The sequence below is a fragment of the Scyliorhinus canicula genome, chromosome 7 (genome assembly GCF_902713615.1).
Source record: "Scyliorhinus canicula chromosome 7, sScyCan1.1, whole genome shotgun sequence".
NCBI lineage: Eukaryota > Metazoa > Chordata > Chondrichthyes > Carcharhiniformes > Scyliorhinidae > Scyliorhinus > Scyliorhinus canicula.
In genome coordinates, this window is record NC_052152.1 from 26443661 (window position 1) to 26464610 (window position 20950).

Here is a 20950-nt window from a genome sequence, read left to right on the forward strand (position 1 = left end):
AATCTCCATTTTATTTTGCAATTATATTTCACCCTGTACAAGTTACGGCATGACATTAAACTAGGTTAATAATTCAGCTTTTTCAGAAGGTCAATGTTTGTAACGTTCAGCAGGCCACAAGCTTGGTTTAATATCAGGCTGACGATGTCATATTTAGAAAAAGCTTTCTGAGCAATACTGCACTGTGACCTAAATGACTGTGTGTTGGAAGACGTGATACTAAACCATTTTGATTGATGTTCTGCCAACCCAATCAGCAGCTTAAGTTTAAAAGGACTTGGGTCTAAAGGCATCTAAGCAGACCGAGATGCATGGACTTCAGAGACAATGTGAAAGTTAAACAATTGCAGTGGGGTAAGTGCTGCATCCTGACTTTGTGCGCATATTGCAACTTCATTTTGCCCCTTGAGCAGACAATCATTTTTTAACAAGTCCAAAACCAGATAAGGGCTCAATAGAGGGAGGGTGACACTGGATTATTGGCTCTGATGTTTGAATTGATGCGGATTAATTTATTAATGGATGTGTTGGTATTATAAAGCACTAAAATAACGGAGTTTAAAAATAAAACATTCGCTTCTTGGTTTACACAATAACTCTCACCAGGCCCACGGGGATACCTAATCGCTCCCCCTCAGGGACTGATGGAATACAGGCTTCCCCACCAGTGGGTGAAGGCCCGCCCAGCTGGGGCTCGTTACTAGGCTGTGGAAAAGCCGGCCCGGACAAGGACCGGCATTCTGGTAGTCCCGGATTGGGCTTATTGTGTGTACGTCGCCATATCCGCCACTTTCTATGCTCACAGTAAACTCGCGTTTATTCACCTATAAGAGCCGCCTGTGTCTTCATACTGGCAATGAGGTTAAAAACAGCAATTGCGATTCTGGACGTCCCGGCTGCAGCGGAATATTGTTGTGCAAGAACAAGATCAGGGAAGTTTTGAAAATGCCGCTCTTTGGGAAACTAGAGGTCTTTGATGCAGACCTGGAGGAATGGGCCCAAATACCGAGCGAATACAGTATTTCACCCAGGCAAATAGCATCAATGGAGAGGGCCTACGGAAGGTAATCCTCCTGAATGTCTTTGGGATAATCAAGAGCCTCACTTACGCAGCAGCTCTGGACTCAAAGGTTCTTTGATGAACTAATGGAGTTAGTGGCGAATCATGACAACCCAAAAGCATACTGCAAAGGTACAGGTTTGACATGGCTGTGTGGACTCTGGGGGAGCGGGTGACAGACTTTCTGAGCCGGCTTCAAAGACTTGCAGGACATTGTGAGTTCAGTCTATCCCTGTCTGAGATGTTAAAGGACTGTTTGGTGTGTGGGATCAACAATGTAGCAATTCAGAGGAAGTTGGCAGAACCAACATTGTACCTGATAAGGGACACCGAGCCTGCCCTGTCACGTGAGAATGACGAGAAAGGGGTTCACGAGCTCCAGAGATCCGTTGACTACAGCGTCCATAGTATTGGACGACCCCTGTAAGGAGTACAGCACCGGGTACAAGGGCTGGGACCCAACCTGTTGGGCCGAGATTGGCTGTGAACACTTCACCAGGACTGGCAACAAATCTTCTGGATGGGCACTGGCAGCTGGTATGAGGTCCTTGGGAAATATCTGGAGGTTTTCCAGCAGGGCCTGGGAAAACTAAAAGGGGTCAGGGCAAGAATTTACTTTGATCCAGAAGCCCAGCCCAAATACTGCAGAACGCGACCAATTCCCTACACCTCGCACGCAAAGGCGGAAACCGAATTACAATTGGAAAGTTTGGGCGTCATACACTTGGTCTGACTTGCAGAGTTGGCTGCACTGGTGATCCCGGTGTTGAAAGCGGATAAGTCATTTGCACTGTGCCACGATTATAAATGACAGTGAACAAGGCCTCCCGCCTGGACCAATATCCCATGCTGCGTGCAGAGGATAAATCATAGAATCCCGTCAGTGCAGAAGGAGGCCATTCAGCCCATCATGTCTGCATTGACTCCCTGAAAGAACACCCAACCCAAGCCCACTCCCCCACACCATCCCAATAACCACCTACTAACCGACACTAAGGGGCAATTTGGATTGGATTGGATTTGTTTATTGTCACGTGTACCGAGGTACAGTGAAAAATATTTTTCTGCGAGCAGCTCATCATTAAGTACATGGGAAGAAAAGGGAAGAAAAAAAATACATAATAGGGCAACACAAGGTACACAATGTAACTGCATAAGCACCGGCATCGGATGAAGCATACAAGGTGCAGTGTTAATGAGGTCAGTCCATCAGAGGGTCATTTAGGAGTCTGGTAACAGCGGGGAATAAGCTGTTTTTGAGTCTGTTTGCGCGTGTTCTCAGACTTCTGTATCTCCTGCCCGATGGAAGAAGTTGGAAGAGTGAGTAAGCAGGGTGGGAGGGATCTTTGATTATGCTGCCCGCTTTCCCCAGGCAGCGGGAGGTGTAGATGGAGTCAATGGATGGGAGGCAGGTTTGTGTGATGGACTGGGCGGTGTTCACGACACTCTGAAGTTTCTTGCGGTCCTGGGCCGAGCAGTTGCCATACCAGGCTGTGATGCAGCCCGATAGAATGCTCTAGGGATGAGTATAGGGCCAGGGAAATGGCATCTGCTATGGACTGGTTGCGATGGTACGCGTATTGCAGTGGATCAAGGCGTTCTGGGAGTATGGAGGTGAAGAACGTCATGATCAATCTCTCGAAGCACTTCATTACGACTGAAGTCAGGGCCACCGGGCGGTAGTCATTGAGGCACGTTTCCTGGTTCTTCTTTGGCACCGGTATAATGGTGGTCTTCTTGAAGCAGGTGGGGACCTCGGACTGGAGTAGGGATAGGTTAAAGATGTCCGCGAACACCTCTGCCAGATGGTCCGCGCAGGCTCTGAGTGCAGGACCAGGGATCCTGTCCAGGCCCGTTGCCTTCTGAGGGATCACTTTCAGGAAGGCCGATCTGACGTTGGAAGCTGTGATGGTGGGTATGGGTGAGTTATGGGCTGCTGGGGCACTCGACAGTGGATTGTTGGGTACCTGCTCAAACCGAGCATAGAATGCATTGAGTTCATCGGGGAGGGGTGCGCTCCTGCCGGAGAAACTGTTCGGCTTCGCTTTGTAGCCCGTTATGTTGTTTGGTCCTTGCCACAACCGCCGAGAGTCTGTCTGTGACTAGCTTGGTTTGATATTCTCTCTTGGCATCTCGGATGGCTTTGCGGAGGTCGTACCTGGATTTCTTGTATCGGTCAGGGTCGTCTGACTTGAACGCCTCAGATCTGTCCTTCAATAGGGAGTCAATCTACGATTGAGCCATGGTTTCCGGTTGGGGAACGCACGTACTGCTTTTTTTGGCACGCAGTCGTCCACACATTTGTTGATGAAGTCTGTGACGGTGGTGGCATACTCATTTATGTTGGTTGCTGTGTTCTTAAATATGGACCAGTCCACTGTCTCTAAGCAGTCATGTTAGAGCTCTTCTGTTTCCTCAGACCAGCACTGCACAACCTTCTTAGCTGGATTCTCTCACTTGAGTTTCTGCTTGTAAGCTGGGAGAAGGAGCACCGTCTTATGGTCTGATTTCCCAAAGTGCTGTCGGGGGATGGAACGGTAGGCTTCTTGATTTTTGAGTAGCAGTGGCCAAGAGTGTTGTTGCCCCTGGTGGGACAGGAGATGTGCTGGTGGAATTTTGGCAGTACACTATTGACATTGGCCTTGTTGAAGTATCCGGCCACGATGAACAAGGCCTCCTGGTGTTCTGTTTCGTAGTTGTTTATAACTGTGTACAGTTCGTCCCTGGGATCCTGGGATCCGTTGGGAGACGTCGGACCTTGTGGAAGGTAGGTGGTTGCGACTGGCGGGGTCCAGGGCGCTGGCAGGGTCCAGGGCACTGGCGGGGTCCAGGGCTCTGGCGGGGACCAGGGCACTTGTTACGTTTCCGGGGTCGCGTCTGGCAGGGTCCAAGGCCCTAGTTGAGGTAGAGGGGTTGCTAGGGGAACATTTTTGTGATCCGGATGGGTCCCAGCATTCTGCGGGCACGGGAATACCTTGCAGTGCCTCCGGGTCCTCGCGCGGGGTCTCCGCCATTTCAGGGGGCCCTGGGTCGTGGGCAGGGGCTTCCTGAGGCAGGTTGGGCCGATTGGGCAATTTAACGCGGCCAATCCACCTAACCTACACATGTTTGGATTGCGAGAGGAAACACCCGGAGGAAACCCACGCAGACACGGGGAGAACGTGCAAACTCCACACAGACAGTGACCCAAGGCCGGAATTAAAGTCGGGTCCCTGGCGCTGTGAGGCAGCAGTGCTAACCACTCTGCCACTGTGTATGCAAAGCTAGCTGTGGGCCACTCATTCAAAAAACTGGACATGAGCCATGCGTACTTCCAACTAGAGCTAGATGTAGCATCACGGACGTACGTGACCATCAATATCCACAGGGATCTGTACACGTATACCAATGGAAGGCATCCTTCAGGGACTGCCCAAAGTGGCGGTATAACGGGACAATGTGCTCATTTTGGGGGCCACTTGAACAACTTGGAAGAGGTCCTCAGGCAGCTCTCCCAAGTGGACGTTTGCCAGAAGAGAGGCAAATATGTTTCTCAGGTGAGGGCGGTCACATACCTGGGGTATCGCGTGGACAAGGATGGCTTTCACCCAGGAGAAGAAAAAGGTCCAGGCCATAAAGGGAGCCCCGACACCAGAAAATACCACAAACGGCAGTGCGATTCGGGGCTCGTGAACTATTGTGGGACATTCATCCCAAATTTGGTTACTCTGTTGGCATCCCTCTGTTGGCTGCTGAAGATAACCAAGGATGGACGTGGGGAGCACCACAAGAGGAAGCATTTGCAAGGAGAAAGAGGCAGGGACTATCTTCCCAGCTGTTGACACATTACAACACTTCAAGGAGTTTTAATAATGGGAGATGAGGAAATGACTGAGGAACTGAACAGGTTTTTTGGATCGGTCTTCACAGTGGAAGACACAAATAACATACCATTGACTGATAGAAATGAGGCTATGACAGGTGAGGACCTTGAGAGGATTATTATCACTAAGGAGGTAGTGATGGGCAAGCTAATGGGGCTAAAGGTAGACAAGTCTCCTGGCCCTGATGGAATGCATCTCAGAGTGCTAAAAGAGATGGCTAGGGAAATTGCAGATGCATTAGTGATGATTTACCAAAATTCACTAGACTCTGGGGTGGTCCCGGTGGATTGAAAATTAGCAAACGTGACACCACTGTTTAAAAAAGGAGGTAGGCAGAGAGCAGGAAATTATAGGCCAGTGAGCTTAACTTCGGTAGGAGGGAAGATGCTGCAATCTATCATCAAGGAAGAAATAGCGAGGCATCTGGATAGAAATTGTCCCATTGGGCAGACGCAGCATGGGTTCATAAAGGGCAGGTCGTGCCTAACTAATTTAGTGGAATTTTTTGAGGACATTACAGTGCAGTAGATAACGGGGAGCCAATGGATGTGGTATATCTGGATTTCCAGAAAGCTTTTGACAAGGTGCTACACAAAAGGTTGCTGCATAAGATAAAGATGCATGGCATTAAGGGTAAAGTATAGCATGGATAGAGGATTGGTTAATTAATAGAAAGCAAAGAGTGGGGATTAATGGGTGTTTCTCTGGTTGGCAATCAGTAGCTAGTGGTGTCCCTCAGGGATCCGTGTTGGGCCCACAATTGTTCACAATTTACATAGATGATTTGGAGTTGGGGACCAAGGGCAATGTGTCCAAGTTTGCAGATGACACTAAGATGAGTGGTAAAGCGAAAAGTGCAGAGGATACTGGAAGTCTGCGGAGGGATTTGGATAAGTTAAGTGAATGGGCTAGGGTCTGGCAGATGGAATACAATGTTGACAAATGTGAGGTTATCCATTTTGGTAGGAATAACAGCAAATGGGATTATTATTTAAACGATAAAATATTAAAGCATGCCGCTATGCAGAGAGACCTGGGTGTGCTCGTGCATGAGTCATAGAAAGTTGGTTTACAGGTGCAACAGGTGATTAAGAAGGCAAATGGAATTTTGTCCTTCACTGCTAGAGGGATGGAGTTTAAGACTAGGGAGGTTATGTTGCAATTGTATAAGGTGTTGGTGAGGCCACACCTGGAGTATTGTGTTCAATTTTGGTCTCCTTGCTTGAGAAAGGACGTACTGGCACTGGAGGGTGTGCAGAGGAGATTCACTAGGTTAATCCCAGAGTTGAAGGGGTTGGATTATGAGGAGAGGTTGAGTAGACTGGGACTGTACTCGCTGGAATTTAGAAGGATGAGGGTGGATCTTATAGAAACATTTAAAATCACAAAGAAACAGGAGCTCCATATGGAGGATGAGGGGCATCCTCCTAAAGGGAGCTTAGATAATCCTCCTGCAGCCAGACCAAGTGATGATCCTACAGGATCTGCATAGCAGACACCCTAGGACCTCGAAGATGAAAGTGCCAGTGAAAACCTATGTGTGGTGGCTTGGAATTGACGGTAACATTGAGAGCGTTGTATAACGGTCCCCGATTTGCCAGGAACACCAGAAGCTCCCTCCATCTGTCTCGCTCCATACCTGGGAACAGCCAGAATGCCCCGGGTGCATCTGCACGCCGACTTCACAGGGCCGTTCATGGGGTCCATGTTTTTGCTCCTCCTGGACGCCTACTCCAAGTGGCTAGATAAGCACCGGATGCCCACTACCACCTTGTGAACTACCGTGGAAAAATTATACTGGTCATTTAGCACCCACAGGATACCAAAGTTTCTGATCACAGACAATGGGACCCCATTCACTCGGGAGGAGTTTCAGGGTATGTTTCTCTTCCCACTTTGTGCTCGAGAATCCTGTCAGTGCAGAAGGAGGCCATTCAGCCCATCGGGTCAGCACCAACCCTCCAAAAGAGCACCCCACTTAGGCCCATGCCCCTGCCCTATCCCTGTAACCCCACCTAACCATTGGACAGTATTTGGCATGGCAAATCCACCTAACCTGCACATTTTTGGACTGTGACAAATGGTAAAAGATACAAACCAGGAGCAGGAACAGATCACTGGCCATCTCGAGCTTGCTCCCACCATTCAATAAGATAATGGTTGATCTGATACTAACCTGAACTCGACATTTCCACCTAACCCGATAACCCTCTTGTTGATCAAGTGTCCATCTACGGCTGCCCTAAAAATATTTAAAGACTCAGTGGAGGAGAAATAAAAGATAGATCAATAACTCTAAAAGAGAGAAGGGAGAGAAATCGTTCATTCCCTTCAAATCCATTAATGGAGATACCGTGACATTGATAAAGACACTGGAATATTTTCTCTGCCAGCCAGCATTTCAGAGAGACCCTTCAAGCACATTGAGCCGGGGTGTTAAAGCGAAGAAAGTTAACTGTGCGAGTTATTCCGAGAAGCAATTGGAAAATAATGCTTCAAATTAATTGATGATAAATCTGTTGAAATTTTCACTTCAGGAGTAACTTGTGCTTGAAAAAAAAAAGTTAAAATAGTGGAAAAGCGAAACTGAGTGGCAACAATGGGTTGTCAGTGGCTCTGTGACAGTCTGCAGCCTGGCCTCGTAGCTTGTGTAATTCACCTCTTGAGGTACGAGGGGTCACAAATGACCACTGCCCAGTACTTGCAGCCAATATATTTGTGGCATTGGGGCAGCATGATCGCACAGTGGATTAGCCCTGTTGCCTCACGGCGCTGAGGTCCCAGATTCGAACCCCGGCTCTGGGTCACTGTCCGTGTGGAGTTTGCACATTCTCCCCGTGTCTGCGTGGGTCTCGCCCCCGCAACCCAAAGATGTGCAGGGTAGGTGGATTGGCCACGCTAAATTGCCTCTTAATTGGAAAAAAAAATGAATTGGGTACTCTAAATTTATTTTTAAAATATATATATTTGTGGCATTGAAAGCATCAGACTTTACCATCATAGAACTCCAAATAGGAAGCCACGCACAGCTTTTATCAGTGTGCGGGGGAAATACTACGTTTGCCCATCGGGTGGAGACAAAGGGACTGTGCAGAGAGAGAGAAACGGCGTTTCATAGGAAATAGGCTGGGAACAGCAGAGGGCGTCATCCAATCTCGAGAACTGTTTAACACTTTGTCGGGAGTAGTATTCCTAAATTGGGATGGTATTTGGACACAAGGGAGTCAGGAAACAGCTGCTTTCAAAGGGAAAGTCTGACAAGGGGCAATGATTAACGTTTGATTCATGGAGCCGTATTGCAGCTTTCGGATAAGTCCAGGTGGTGACTCCTGATCTCAAAAAGTTCAAAAGAGTTTACACACCTTCTTGAACAAAAATGGGCCGCTTTTATTTTTAAAAGGGATGTCGATCAATGTAGGATATTTTAAGACACCATGAGTGGTGCCTGACAGGCCTGAGGGCCAGGTGTTAATCTAATTTATTGGCAGAGAGCTTGAAGGGATTTGAATTTTCCACTGCCTCCATTTTCATACACGCCAACCATCTGTACTTGATGTGACAGCCAACATTTCAGACGCAGCACCCAGTTGTTACGCCTACAGTTAAAAATCAATGGTTCTAAACTTCCCAAGATAAAGAATGACCAGAATATGGCCCAATAAGTACCCACCTGTTGATTTGTGTGGAATTCGGTCTCAACTGCAAAGAATGGGCAGGAATTCCTGACCTTGTGGTAGTTGTGTGGGATGAAGAAACGTTAATCTAATGAATCTGAAATGCAGGGTTCTGTGTCCCGCACAGGCCACAACGGGACTGGGTTGATGATTCTCCCCTGTGTGGCTCGAGGAGCGTGCACTACCCCGTTAATTAGGAGTGGGGACTGTTGTATATACGTTAGCACAGGCCTCCACAGTGAGGAAGGCCCAAAGAAGCCTAACTGGTCTGTGTATACTGTGAATACGCCAGTACTTTATTTTTACTTGACTGACTCCGTTGCCTTTACTAAACAAGGTGAATAACAAAACTGGTTTACAGAAAAGAGTGCCTTGGTGACGGATTCTGTTACAGCATTTACACTCCAATTTGGTGGCACGGTAGCACAGTTGGGCAGCACAGTGGTTAGCCCTGTTGCTTCACAGCGCCAGGGACCAGGGTTTGATTCCCAGCTTGGGTCACCGCCTGTGCGGAATCTGCACGTTCTCCCCATATCTGCCTGGGTTTCCTCCGGATGCTCCGATTTCCTCCCACAAGTCCCAAAGACGTGCTGTTAGGTAAATTGGACATTCTGAATTCTCCCTCTGTGTACCCGAACAGGCGTAGGAGTGTGCGGACTAGGGGCTTTTCACAGTAACTTCATTGCAGTGTTAATATAAGCCTACTTGTGACAATAATAAAGATTATTATTGTTTATTGAATGCAGGTGCAATATCTGGACATATTCTCCTTTCCTGCGGAGGACAGACCCCCGAATATGAATAGGGCATGATTTAGCGGAAAAGATTCCAAGTGTTGTAGTGAGCAGGAACTGCCGCGAGGCTGTCACCACTAGAAAATGCTAATTGGTCCATTTAACGAGGCCCATGGGATTCCCGCGCCAATGATGGTCCCGCCAGCTGATTCGTCAGGACCGCGCTTGCAGGCCCCGCCACTAACGAGGGAGAGCAGCACTTAAACATCCTGCAGAGCAAACCCCACTCAGCTTGCGGCCGTGCTGCCAGGAAGACCTGCCCCACGATTTGCGGATGCCGACCTGGCAAGATTACTGCATGCAGTGTCTAGCCAGACGGGACGCCCAGTTCTCCTGAGGGTCCCGGAGGGTCAGCCACAGGGCAGGTCAGTGCCGCCTGGGAGGAAGTGGCAGCGACTGTCAGCTCGGGGAGTATGAGCAGGAGGACTTGCACCCAGTGCCGTGAGAAGATCAATGACCTCCACCGGGCTGCACGAGTGAGTTGGCATCGGACACCCCCCCCCCCCCCCCCCCCACGAGTATGCGGCCAGCACCATCCCGGCCTAGCCATAACCCTAGCATTCCCTCCCTCCATCCATGACACCTCCCCAACCCAGCAACCCCCCCCGCCCCCCCACCTCCTGCCGACCAGACCTCCCACTCGAACCACGCCCCCCCACACCTGCGATGAATGACGCGTGTGGTTAACAATGCCCTCTCTATGCTCCGCCGGAGAAGGTGCCTCCCAACAGACAGGAGAGGGCCCAGACGGGTGGCGGGGTGCCAGATATCAGAGTCCTCACTCTGTAGAAGGACTGCTCCCCACCCCAATGACCAGCCACACGCGAGTTGTTCATGCCATGCAGACTGACCTATCCCTCCCATTGACCACATATCCATCCTCCCGCAGGGTCTCCATCCGACAGCACCGGCCCATCCGGGGTGGTTCCCCCCCCCCCCCCCAACCTCCCCTGAGAACACCTCGGAGAAGAGCTCCACGGATGCCACTGTCAGAATGTCACAGCTGTCATCCCAACTTCCCATCCTCCACCAGTGCAGAGAGACACACCTCGGTGGGCGACATTAGTGGACAGGCTTCTGGGGCACAATCTGATGAGCACCACACAGTTGCTGATGCACAGCAGGTGGAGGCAGGAACATGCAGGCGAGACAGCAGTTGGATGTCTGCTGGATCCCAGGACCCAGCTGGGTCCCAGTCAGATGCTGAACCTCTGGAACAGGTTTATCCGGAGTTGATGATACCGATAGGGTCCGGCCGTGAGGTTCAGAGGGGGATGTCAGTGACCCTCCAAAAGGTCCACAGCTGATTGGAGGAGTCCCAGAGACTCTGGGGGCAGGAGATGTCGCCAGCAATGGGTGGCACCAAGGCCAACACTGCGAAGGTGGCGACTGCAGTGGAGAGCCTGGTGCACAACGTCGGCAGCATGAGTGGAGGTTCAAAGGCATGGCTGAGTCAGTGACAGTCATGGCTGAGCCCCATGGCAGCATGTCGCAGTCTTTGGAACAGTGTTGGACACTGCGAGGCATGTGCCGCCTGCAAGTGGGCCGGGGGCCTCCCACCCCAGAGCCCCCAGAGGACACCCACCAGGAGCATTAAGGTCACAGGACAGTAGGCAGCAGGCTGCCTCCATCTCTGATGTGCATCCTGGGGAAACACCTAGATGCAGCGATAGAGCATGGAAGGCAGGTCGAGGATCACTGAGATCACACTGTGGGGATGGGGAGGGAGTTTGGGTGTGTCGTTTGAGGAGAGCATCTGGGAGGGAGGATCGGGAGGGGGAAGAGGGGTGTGGACTGGAATGGTGATGGATTAGGCTGAGAGATGGGGAGGCGTGGGAATGGGGATTTGGGGAGGGGGGAATGATGGATGAGGCCCTGTCCTTTGTGAAGCAGTGCCTCCTCGTCTTCGTCCTCCTCCTCGGATGTGGCCACATATTCTTCCCCCTCCACCTCCAACACGTCACCCTGCTGCTGTGCTAGGTGGAGGAGGACACAGTAGACCACCATAAAGTGGGTGACCATCTGGGGGTGTGTACTGCAGTGCACCACCAGAGTGAACGTGGAATCGGAACAACATCTTGAGGAGTCTGACGCACCACTCAATGACAGCCTGGGGGCAGCATGGGCCTTGTTGTATTGGGCCTCCGCAACGGTCTCCAGCCTCTGTACTGGCATCATTAGCCAGGTCCTTAACGGGTACCCTTATCCCCCAAGAGACAACCGGCCATCCTGGGGTAGTCCTCGAAGATGCCGGGGATCTCCAACTGCCCCAGGATGTAGCTGCCGTGCCTGGGAAGCGTGCACGCCCATGCATGATTTTCATGTGGCGGACGCACATGAGCTGGATGTTCAGGGAGTGGAAACCCTTTCTGTTGATGTAGGGCACCCCCAGGTGGCCCAGTGTATGGAGAGCCACCTGGGGGTACCCTACATCAACAGGAAGGGTTATCTCTGTTGACGTTATTGCCACTGCCTCCTCCGGCATCTGGCTGACTGATCTGCCAGCAGCAACACTAGGGCAGCATCCGCGGGGTCCAAGATATCGTCCATACCGTGTAATATCTGTAAGGATTGGAGAGGGTGTGAGATTGACAACCAGCGGTGCCTTCCACCCTCCCCCCCACCCCGTATGCCCTGCCCACGCAGCCCTGACCGCAGAGGGGCGCCTGCTCAACAGACCCTGTACCCCAGATACCTGCACATAACATTTACCTGGACTGGGCTTTGGCCCCCTTCCTGACACACATGCCCACCCTCTGGAAGTGGAGAGGCCCCCGGTGTTGGGGCCCAGCCCCTGGGTGTTCAGATGTCATGTGCTGTGTCCGTGCTGTTGCCTCCTGCAGTGTTCAGTCAGAATGTCCAGGTAATCACAGTCTGATTGGGATGCTAGGCAATAACTCCCACATGCATCATGGCACGCTTACCCACGGGGATCCACTTGGGAGGTTTGAAGTGCTCACTTAACTACAATTGACAATTCCCAATTAGCAATAGCCTTCAGCCATGCGGTCAGAGGCCTCCATAGTCAGCGGGAGTTATGTGTGGTCGGTGGGGCAGGCTGGCAGGGGCGGGGGATGCCCCGGAACAGGACCACACAATCCAGAGCGTGGCAAGGTCGACCCATGGTCGCTGAGACACCCATCTCCCCCTCCCAGCCCAGCCCATCCCAGTCCTGGTCATGGGTGGCCACCCCGCCTGCTCGACGGTCTCCTCCCCCACCAATGGCTCCCACCCCCCTCCGGCTCCCCACCTCTCTCCGAGAACCGGGGCAGTAACTCCAGTACCCCGGGCTCATTGCCTGGGAGTGAAGTTGGCTACTCACCTCCTTGCGGCCCCTCCACTAGATTCATGTTTGTTAAAATGAGCGCTAATCAGCACACATGTGACCACTTGCTGGGGAGACCGTTAGGTCATAGGGCACTGTTAGATAGAGGGTCACTCCTGTTAATTGTATGGAGATTGGGCTTAAGTGGTGATTATTGGTTTCTTGCTATGCTACGGCGGATCCTGATTTCACCAATGGGAGTAGGTCGGTTGGATTGCAGGCAGATCAGCGCCTGGCGCAGTTCTGAATTTTGATCTCTCCTGCGATTTAACGACCTCGTCACGCTCTCGTTTAAGCACAATTCGGTCATTAAATCACACCCTATTTGTGGTTTTCTAGCAAGCATAAGTGAGCTACATGTGAGCCTCACTAACAATCTTAAATTAGTTGTTAGTGTAACTCTTATCACACTCGGGATTATTCACCAAGTGCTGCCCAATCACAGAATGTGTCGGACATAATGGTCATGATGTAACGTCATCTTCAGCCACAGGTGCAAATCCTATCATGGTCGCTAAATCTCGTGAGATTACAAAAACTTAATTTTTGATGGCGGGATTTCAGTTTGCGATCTTCTGACGATGACGCAATTAGGTTCATATCCAGGAAGGGCACCAGCCCGATTTGCATGCATTGCCATCTCATTTTGGCCATCAGGACGCCTCGTCCGCCCTTGTATCTTCCCACCAAGCCGGCAGGAATCACTACTGCTCTTGAAAAACAGAAATTTGACACCATGGCCTCTCAGGGGGTGGTTGGAGATCAGTGTATTCACCAGGGAGCCCAAGGAGAGAGAGGGCACAGGACAGCTCTGGCGGGGGGTGTGGGGGTGGGGGAAAGAGGGTAGCTGTTGTGGTCTGTGATTGATCTTGAGGGGGTCTGTAAGCCTGTTCACGATGAGGAGCCAGTCCAGCCAGCGAGTTCAGCTCCCCAGTGATGAAATTAATTCTAAGTTAGGCTTGACTGGGGATAAACTTCCCAGGGTCACAAAAAAATGACAAAGAATGGTTACATAGCACGGGGGAACTCGGTGACAGAGCTAGTGGGAAACCTCACCCGCCACAAATGACATTGAGCAATTTTTCCATTAGATAACGCCCAAAGGAAAGCTGTCCTTATTAGCGATGGGAAAAGGACGAAGGGACACAGGTTTAAGGAATTGGGAAGAGATGCAGGGAGAATGTGATTTAGACCCTTGTTAGCCAATGAGTGGTACTGACCTGGAACCCTGCCAATCAGGGCGGTGGAAACCGAGACAACGGGAAATTCCATGGACACTTGAGAGAAATGCACTTTCAGGGCCCCAGGGATAGAGTGGGGACATGTGACTAAATGAATTGCTCTGCAGAGAGCTAGCATGGATTCACCATAATGGGGTAAGGCAGTGAGAGTTGGTGGTAAGGCAGGGAGAGTTGGGGGTAAAGCAGGGAGAGTTGGGGGTATAGCAATGAGAGGTGGGGGTAAAGCAGTGAGAGTTGGGGGTAAAGCAGTGAGAGTTGGGGGGGAAAGCAGGGAGAGTTGGGGGTAAGGCAGTGAGAGTTGGGGGTAAAGCAGTGAGAGTTTGGGGTAAGGCAGTGAGAGTTGGGGGTATAGCAGTGAGAGTTGGGGTAAGGCAGTGAGAGTTGGGGTAAGGCAGTGAGAGTTGGGGGTAAAGCAGTGAGAGTTTGGGGTAAGGCAGTGAGAGTTGGGGGTAAAGCAGTGAGAGTTGGGGGTAAAGCAGTGAGAGTTGGGGGTAAAGCAGTGAGAGTTGGGGGAAAGCAGGGAGAGTTGGGGTTAGGCAGTGAGAGTTGGGGGGTAAGGCAGTGAGAGTTGGGGAGTAAGCCAGTGAGAGTTGGGGGGTAAGGCAGTGAGAGTTGGGGGTAAAGCAGTGAGAGTTGGGGTAAGGCAGTGAGAGTTGGGGGGTAAGGCAGTGAGAGTTGGGGGTAAAGCAGTGAGAGTTGGGGGTAAGGCAGTGAGAGTTGGGGGTAAAGCAGTAAGAGTTGGAGGGTAAAGCAGTGAGAGTTGGGTAAGGCAGTGAGAGTTGGGGGGTAAGGCAGTGAGAGTTGGGGGTAAAGCAGTGAGAGTTGGGGGTAAAGCAGTGAGAGTTGGAGGGTAAAGCAGGAAGAGTTGGGAGTAAAGCAGTGAGAGTTGGGGTAAAGCAGGGAGAGATGGGGTAAAGCAGGGAGAGTTGGGGGTAAAGCAGTGAGAGTTGGGGGTAAGGCATTGAGAGTTGGGGGAAGGCAGTGAGAGTTGGGGGTAAAGCAGGGAGAGTTGGGGGTAAAGCAGTGAAAGTTGGGGATAAAGCAGTGAGTGTTGGGGGTAAGGCAGTGAGAGTTGGGGGTAAGGCAGTGAGAGTTGGGGGTAAGGCAGTGAGAGTTGGGGGTAAAGCAGTGAGAGTTGGGGGTAAAGCAGTGAGAGAGGATTGGGGGATAAAGCAATGAGAGTTGGGGGTAAAGCAGAGAGAGTTGGGGGTAAAGCAATGAGAGAGGATTGGGATAAAGCAGTGAGAGTTGGGGGTAAAGCAGAGAGAGTTGGGGTGTACAGGAGTGAGAGTTGGGGGGTAAAGCATTGATTTAGTGGCCATTACTGAAACATGGTTAAAGGATGGTCACGACTGGGAGTTAAATATCCGAGGGTATCAAACTATTCAGAAGGACAGGTTGGATGGTAAGGGAGGTGGTGTAGCTCTGTTATTTAAGGATGACATCCGGGCAATAGTTAGGGATGATATCGGTGATATGGAGGATAAGGTTGAATCCATTTGGGTGGAAATCAGGAATAGTAAGGCAAAAAAGTCACTGATAGGAGTAGTCTATTGGCCACCAAATAGTAACGTTATGGTGGGGCAGGCAATAAACAAAGAGATAACTGATGCATGTAGAAATGGTACAGCAGTTATCATGGGGGATTTTAATCTACATGTCGATTGGTTTAACCAGGTCGGTCAAGGCAATCTTGAGGAGGAGTTTATAGAATGTATCCGCGATAGTTTCCTGGAACAGTTTGTAATGGAACCTACGAGGGAACAAGCGGTCCTAGATCTTGTCCTGTGTAATGAGACGGGATTGATTCATGATCACATAGTTAGGGATCCTCTCGGAAGGAGCGATCACAATATGGTGGAATTTAAAATACAGATGGAGGGTGAGAAGGTAAAATCAAATACTAGTGTTTTGTGTTTAAACAAAGGAGATTACAATGGGATGAGAGAAGAACTAGCTAAGGTAGACTGGGAGCAAAGACTTTATGGTGGAGGAACAGTGGAGAACCTTCCAAGTGATTTTTCACAGTGCTCAGCAAAGGTTTATACCAACAAAAAGGAAGGACGGTAGAAAGAGGGAAAATCGACCGTGGATATCTAAGGAAATAAGGGAGAGTATCAAACTGAAGGAAAGAGCATACAAAGTGGCAAAGGTTGGTGGGAGACTAGAGGACTGGGAAATATTTAAGGGGCAACAGAAAGCTACTAAAAGAGCTATAAAGAAGAGTAAGATAGAGTATGAGAGTAAACTTGCTCAGAATATAAAAGCAGACAGCAAAAGTTTTTACAAATATATAAAGCAAAAAAGAGTGGCTAAGGTAAATATTGGTCCTTTAGAGGATGAGAAGGGAGTTTTAATAATGGGAGATGAGGAAATGGCTGAGGAACTGAACAGGTTTTTTGGGTCTGTCTTCACAGTGGAAGACACAAATAACATGCCAGTGACTGATAGAAATGAGGTTATGACAGGTGATGACCTTGAGAGGATTGTTATTACTAAGGAGGTAGTGATGGGCAAGCTAATGGGGCTAAAGGTACACAAGTCTCCTGGCCCTGATGGAATGCATCCCAGAGTGCTAAAAGAGATGGCCAGGGAAATTGCAGATGCACTAGTGATGATTTACCAAAATTCACTAGACTCTGGGGTGGTCCCGGTGGATCGGAAATTAGCAAACGTGACACCACTGTTTAAAAAAGGAGGTAGGCTGAGAGCAGGAAATTATAGGCCAGTGAGCTTAACTTCGGTAGTAGGGAAGATGCTGGAATCTATCATCAAGGAAGAAATAGCGAGGCATCTGGATAGAAATTGTCCCATTGGGCAGACGCAGCATGGGTTCATAAAGAGCAGGTCGTGCCTAACTAATTTAGTGGAATTTTTTGAGGACATTACCAGTGCAGTGGATAACGGGGAGCCAATGGATGTGGTATATCTGGATTTCCAGAAAGCTTTTGACAAGGTGCTACACAAAAGGCTGCTGCATAAGATAAAGATGCATGGCATTAAGGGTAAAGTAGTAGCATGGATAGAGGATTGGTTAATTAATAGAAAGCAAAGAGTGGGGATTAATGGGTGCTTCTCTGGTTGGCGATCAGTAGATAGTGGTGTCCCTCAGGGATCCGTGTTGGGCCCACAATTGTTCACAATCTACATAGATGATTTGGAGTTGGGAACCATGGGCAATGTGTCCAAGTTTGCAGATGACACTAAGATGAGTGGTAAAGCGAAAAGTGCAGAGGATACTGGAAGTCTGCAGAGGGATTTGGATAGGTTAAGTGAATGGGCTAGGGTCTGGCAAATGGAATACAATGTTGACAAATGTGAGGTTATCCATTTTGGTAGGAATAACAGCAAACGGGATTATTATTTAAACAATAAAATATTAAAGCATGCTGCTGTGCAGAGAGACCTGGGTGTGCTCGTGCATGAGTCACAGAAAGTTGGTTTACAGGTGCAACAGGTGATTAAGAAGGCAAATGGAATTTTGTCCTTCATTGCTAGAGGGATGGAGTTTAAGACTAGGGAGGTTATGCTGCAATTGTATAAGGTGTTAGTGAGGCCACACCCGGAGTATTGTGTTCAGTTTTGGTCTCCTTACTTGAGAAAGGACGTACTGGCACTGGAGGGTGTGCAGAGGGGATTCACGAGGTTAATCCCAGAGTTGAAGGGGTTGGATTACGAGGAGAGGTTGAGTAGACTGGGACTGTACTCGTTGGAATTTAGAAGGATGAGGGGGGATCTTATAGAAACATTTAAAATTATGAAGGGAATAGATAGGATAGATGCGGGTAGGTTGTTTCCACTGGCGGGTGAAAGCAGAACTAGGGGGTATAGCCTCAAAATAAGGGGAAGTAGATTTAGGACTGAGTTTAGGAGGAACTTCTTCACCCAAAGGGTTGTGAATCTATGGAATTCCTTGCCCAGTGAAGTAGTTGATGCTCCTTCATTAAATGTTTTTAAGGTAAAGATAGATAGTTTTTTGAAGAAAAAAGGGATTAAGGGTTATGGTGTTCGGGCCGGAAAGTGGAGCTGAGTCCACAAAAGATCAGCCATGATCTCATTGAATGGCGGAGCCAGCTCGAGGGGCCAGATGGCTTACTCCTGCTCCTAGTTCTTATGTTCTTATGTAAGCAGTGAGAGAGGGTTGGGGGTAAAGCAGTGAGAGTTGGGAGTAAAACAGTGAGAGTTGGGGTGTAAAGGAGTGAGTGTTGGGGCGTAAAGCAGGGAGAGTTGGGGGTAAAGCAGTGAGAGTTGGGGGTAAGGCAGTGAGAGTTGGGGGTAAGGCAGTGAGAGAGGGTTGGGGGTAAGGCAGTGAGAATTGGGGGTAAAGCAGGGAGAGAAGGTTGGGGGTAAGGCATTGAGAGTTGGGGGTAAAGCAGTGAGAGAGGATTGGGGGTTAAAGCAGTGAGAGTTGGGGGTAAAGCAGAGAGAGTTGGGGTGTAAAGGAGTGAGAGTTGGGGGTAAAGCAGGGAGAGTTGGGGGAAAAGCAGTGAGAGTTGGGGGTAAGGCAGTGAGAGTTGGGGGTAAGGCAGTGAGAGTTGGGGGTAAGGCAGAGAGATTTGGGGGTAAAGTAGTGAGAGTTGGGGGTAAAGCAGTGTGAGTTGGGGGTAAAGCAGGAAGAGTTGGGGTAAAGCAGGGAGAGTTGGGGTAAAGCAGTGAGAGTTGGGGGTAAGGCAGTGAGAGTTGGGGTAAAGCAGTGAGAGTTGGGGGTAAGGCAGAGAGATTTGGGGGTAAAGTAGTGAGAGTTGGGGGTAAAGCAGTGTGAGTTGGGGGTAAAGCAGGAAGAGTTGGGGTAAAGCAGGGAGAGTTGGGGTAAAGCAGTGAGAGTTGGGGGTAAGGCAGTGAGAGTTGGGGTAAAGCAGTGAGAGTTGGGGGTAAGGCAGTGAGAGTTGGGGGTAAGGCAGTGAGAGAGGGTTGGGGGTAAGGCAGTGAGAATTGGGGGTAAAGCAGGGAGAGAAGGTTGGGGGTAAGGCAGTGAGAGTTGGGGGTAAAGCAGTGAGAGAGGATTGGGGGTTAAAGCAGTGAGAGTTGGGGGGTAAAGCAGAGAGAGTTGGGGTGTAAAGGATTGAGAGTTGGGGGTAAAGCAGTGAGAGTTGGGGGGTAAAGCAGAGAGAGTTGGGGTGTAAAGGAGTGAAAGTTGGGGGTAGAGCAGTGAGAGTTGGGGTAAAGCAGTGAGAGTTGGGGGGTAAAGCAGAGAGAGTTGGGGTGTAAAGGAGTGAAAGTTGGGGTAGAGCAGTGAGAGTTGAGGTAAAGCAGTGAGAGAGGATTGGGGGTAAAGCAGTGAGAGTTGGGGGGTAAAGCAGAGAGAGTTGGGGTGTATAGGAGTGAAAGTTGGGGGTAAAGCAGTGAGAGTAGGGGGGTAAATCAGTGAGAGTTGGGGTGGAAAGGAGTGAGAGTTGGGGATAAAGTAGTGAGATTTGTGGGGTAAATCAGGGAGAGATGGGAGTAAGGCAGAGAGAGTTGGGGGAAAGCAGTGAGAGTTGGCGTTAAGGAACAAGAGTTGTGTGAGTAAAGCAGTGAGAGAGAGTTGGGGGGTAAAGCAGTGAGAGAGAGTTGGGGGGTAAAGCAGTGAGAGAGAGAGTTGGGGGGGGGGGGGGGGTAAAGCAGTGAGATTTGGGGTGGAAAGCAGGAAGAGTTGGAAGGGTAAAGCAGTGAGAGGTTTGGTAGGTAACGCACAAACATTTGGGCTCAGAATTGCAAATTCTACCAGTGGGCTACAACTGACATTGTGTCCAAAGATGTGTAGGTTAGGGGGATTGGCCATGCTATTTCCAAAGATGTGTAGGTTAGGTGGATTGGCCCTGCTATTTCCAAAGATGTGTAGGTTAGGTGGATTGTCCAAAGATGTGTAGGTTAGGTGGATTGGCCATGCTATTTCCAAAGATGTGTAGGTTAGGTGGATTGTCCAAAGATGTGTAGGTTAGGTTGATTGGGCATGCTACAATCCAAAGATGTGTAGGTTAGGTGGATTGGCCATGCTATTGTCCAAAGATGTGTAGGTTAGGTGGATTGGCCATGCTATTTCCAAAGATGTGTAGGTTAGGTGGATTGGGCATGCTAATATCCAAAGATGTGTAGGTTAGGTGGATTGTCCAAAGATGTGTAGGTTAGGTTGATTGGGCATGCTAATATCCAAAGATGTGTAGGTTAGGTGGATTGGCCATGCTATTGTCCAAAGATGTGTAGGTTAGGTGGATCGTCCAAAGATGTGTAGGTTAGGTGGATTGGGCATGCTAATATCCAAAGATGTGTAGATTAGGTGGATTGGGCATGCTAATATCCAAAGATGTGTAGGTTAGGTGGATTGGCCAAAGATGTGTAGGTTAGGTTGATTGGCCATGCTATTTCCAAAGATGTGTAGGTTAGGTTGATTGGCCATGCTATTTCCAAAGATGTGTAGGTTAGGTGGATTGGCCATGCTATTTCCAAAGATGTGTAGGTTAGGTTGATTGGCCATGCTATTTCCAAAGATGTGTAGGTTAGGTGGATTGGCCATGCTATTTCCAAAGATGTATAGGTTAGGTGGATTGGGCATGCTAATATCCAAAGATGTGTAGGTTAGGTGGATTGGGCATGCTAATATCCAAAGATGTGTAGGTTAGGTGGATTGTCCAAAGATGTGTCGGTTAGGTTGATTGGGCATGCTAATATCCAAAGATGTGTAGGTTAGGTGGATTGTCCAAAGATGTGTAGGTTAGGTTGATTGGGCATGCTAATATCCAAGGATGTGTAGGTTAGGTGGATTGGCCATGCTATTGTCCAAAGATGTGTAGGTTAGGTGGATTGTCCAAAGATGTTAGGGGCCTCACGGTAGCATGGTGGTTAGCATCAATGCTTCACAGCTCCAGGGTCCCTGGTTCGATTCCCGGCTGGGTCACTGTCTGTGTGGAGTCTGCACGTCCTCCCTGTGTGTGCGTGGGTTTCCTCCTGGTGCTCCGGTTTCCTCCCACAGTCCAAAGATGTGCGGGTTAGGTGGATTGGCCATGCTAAATTGCC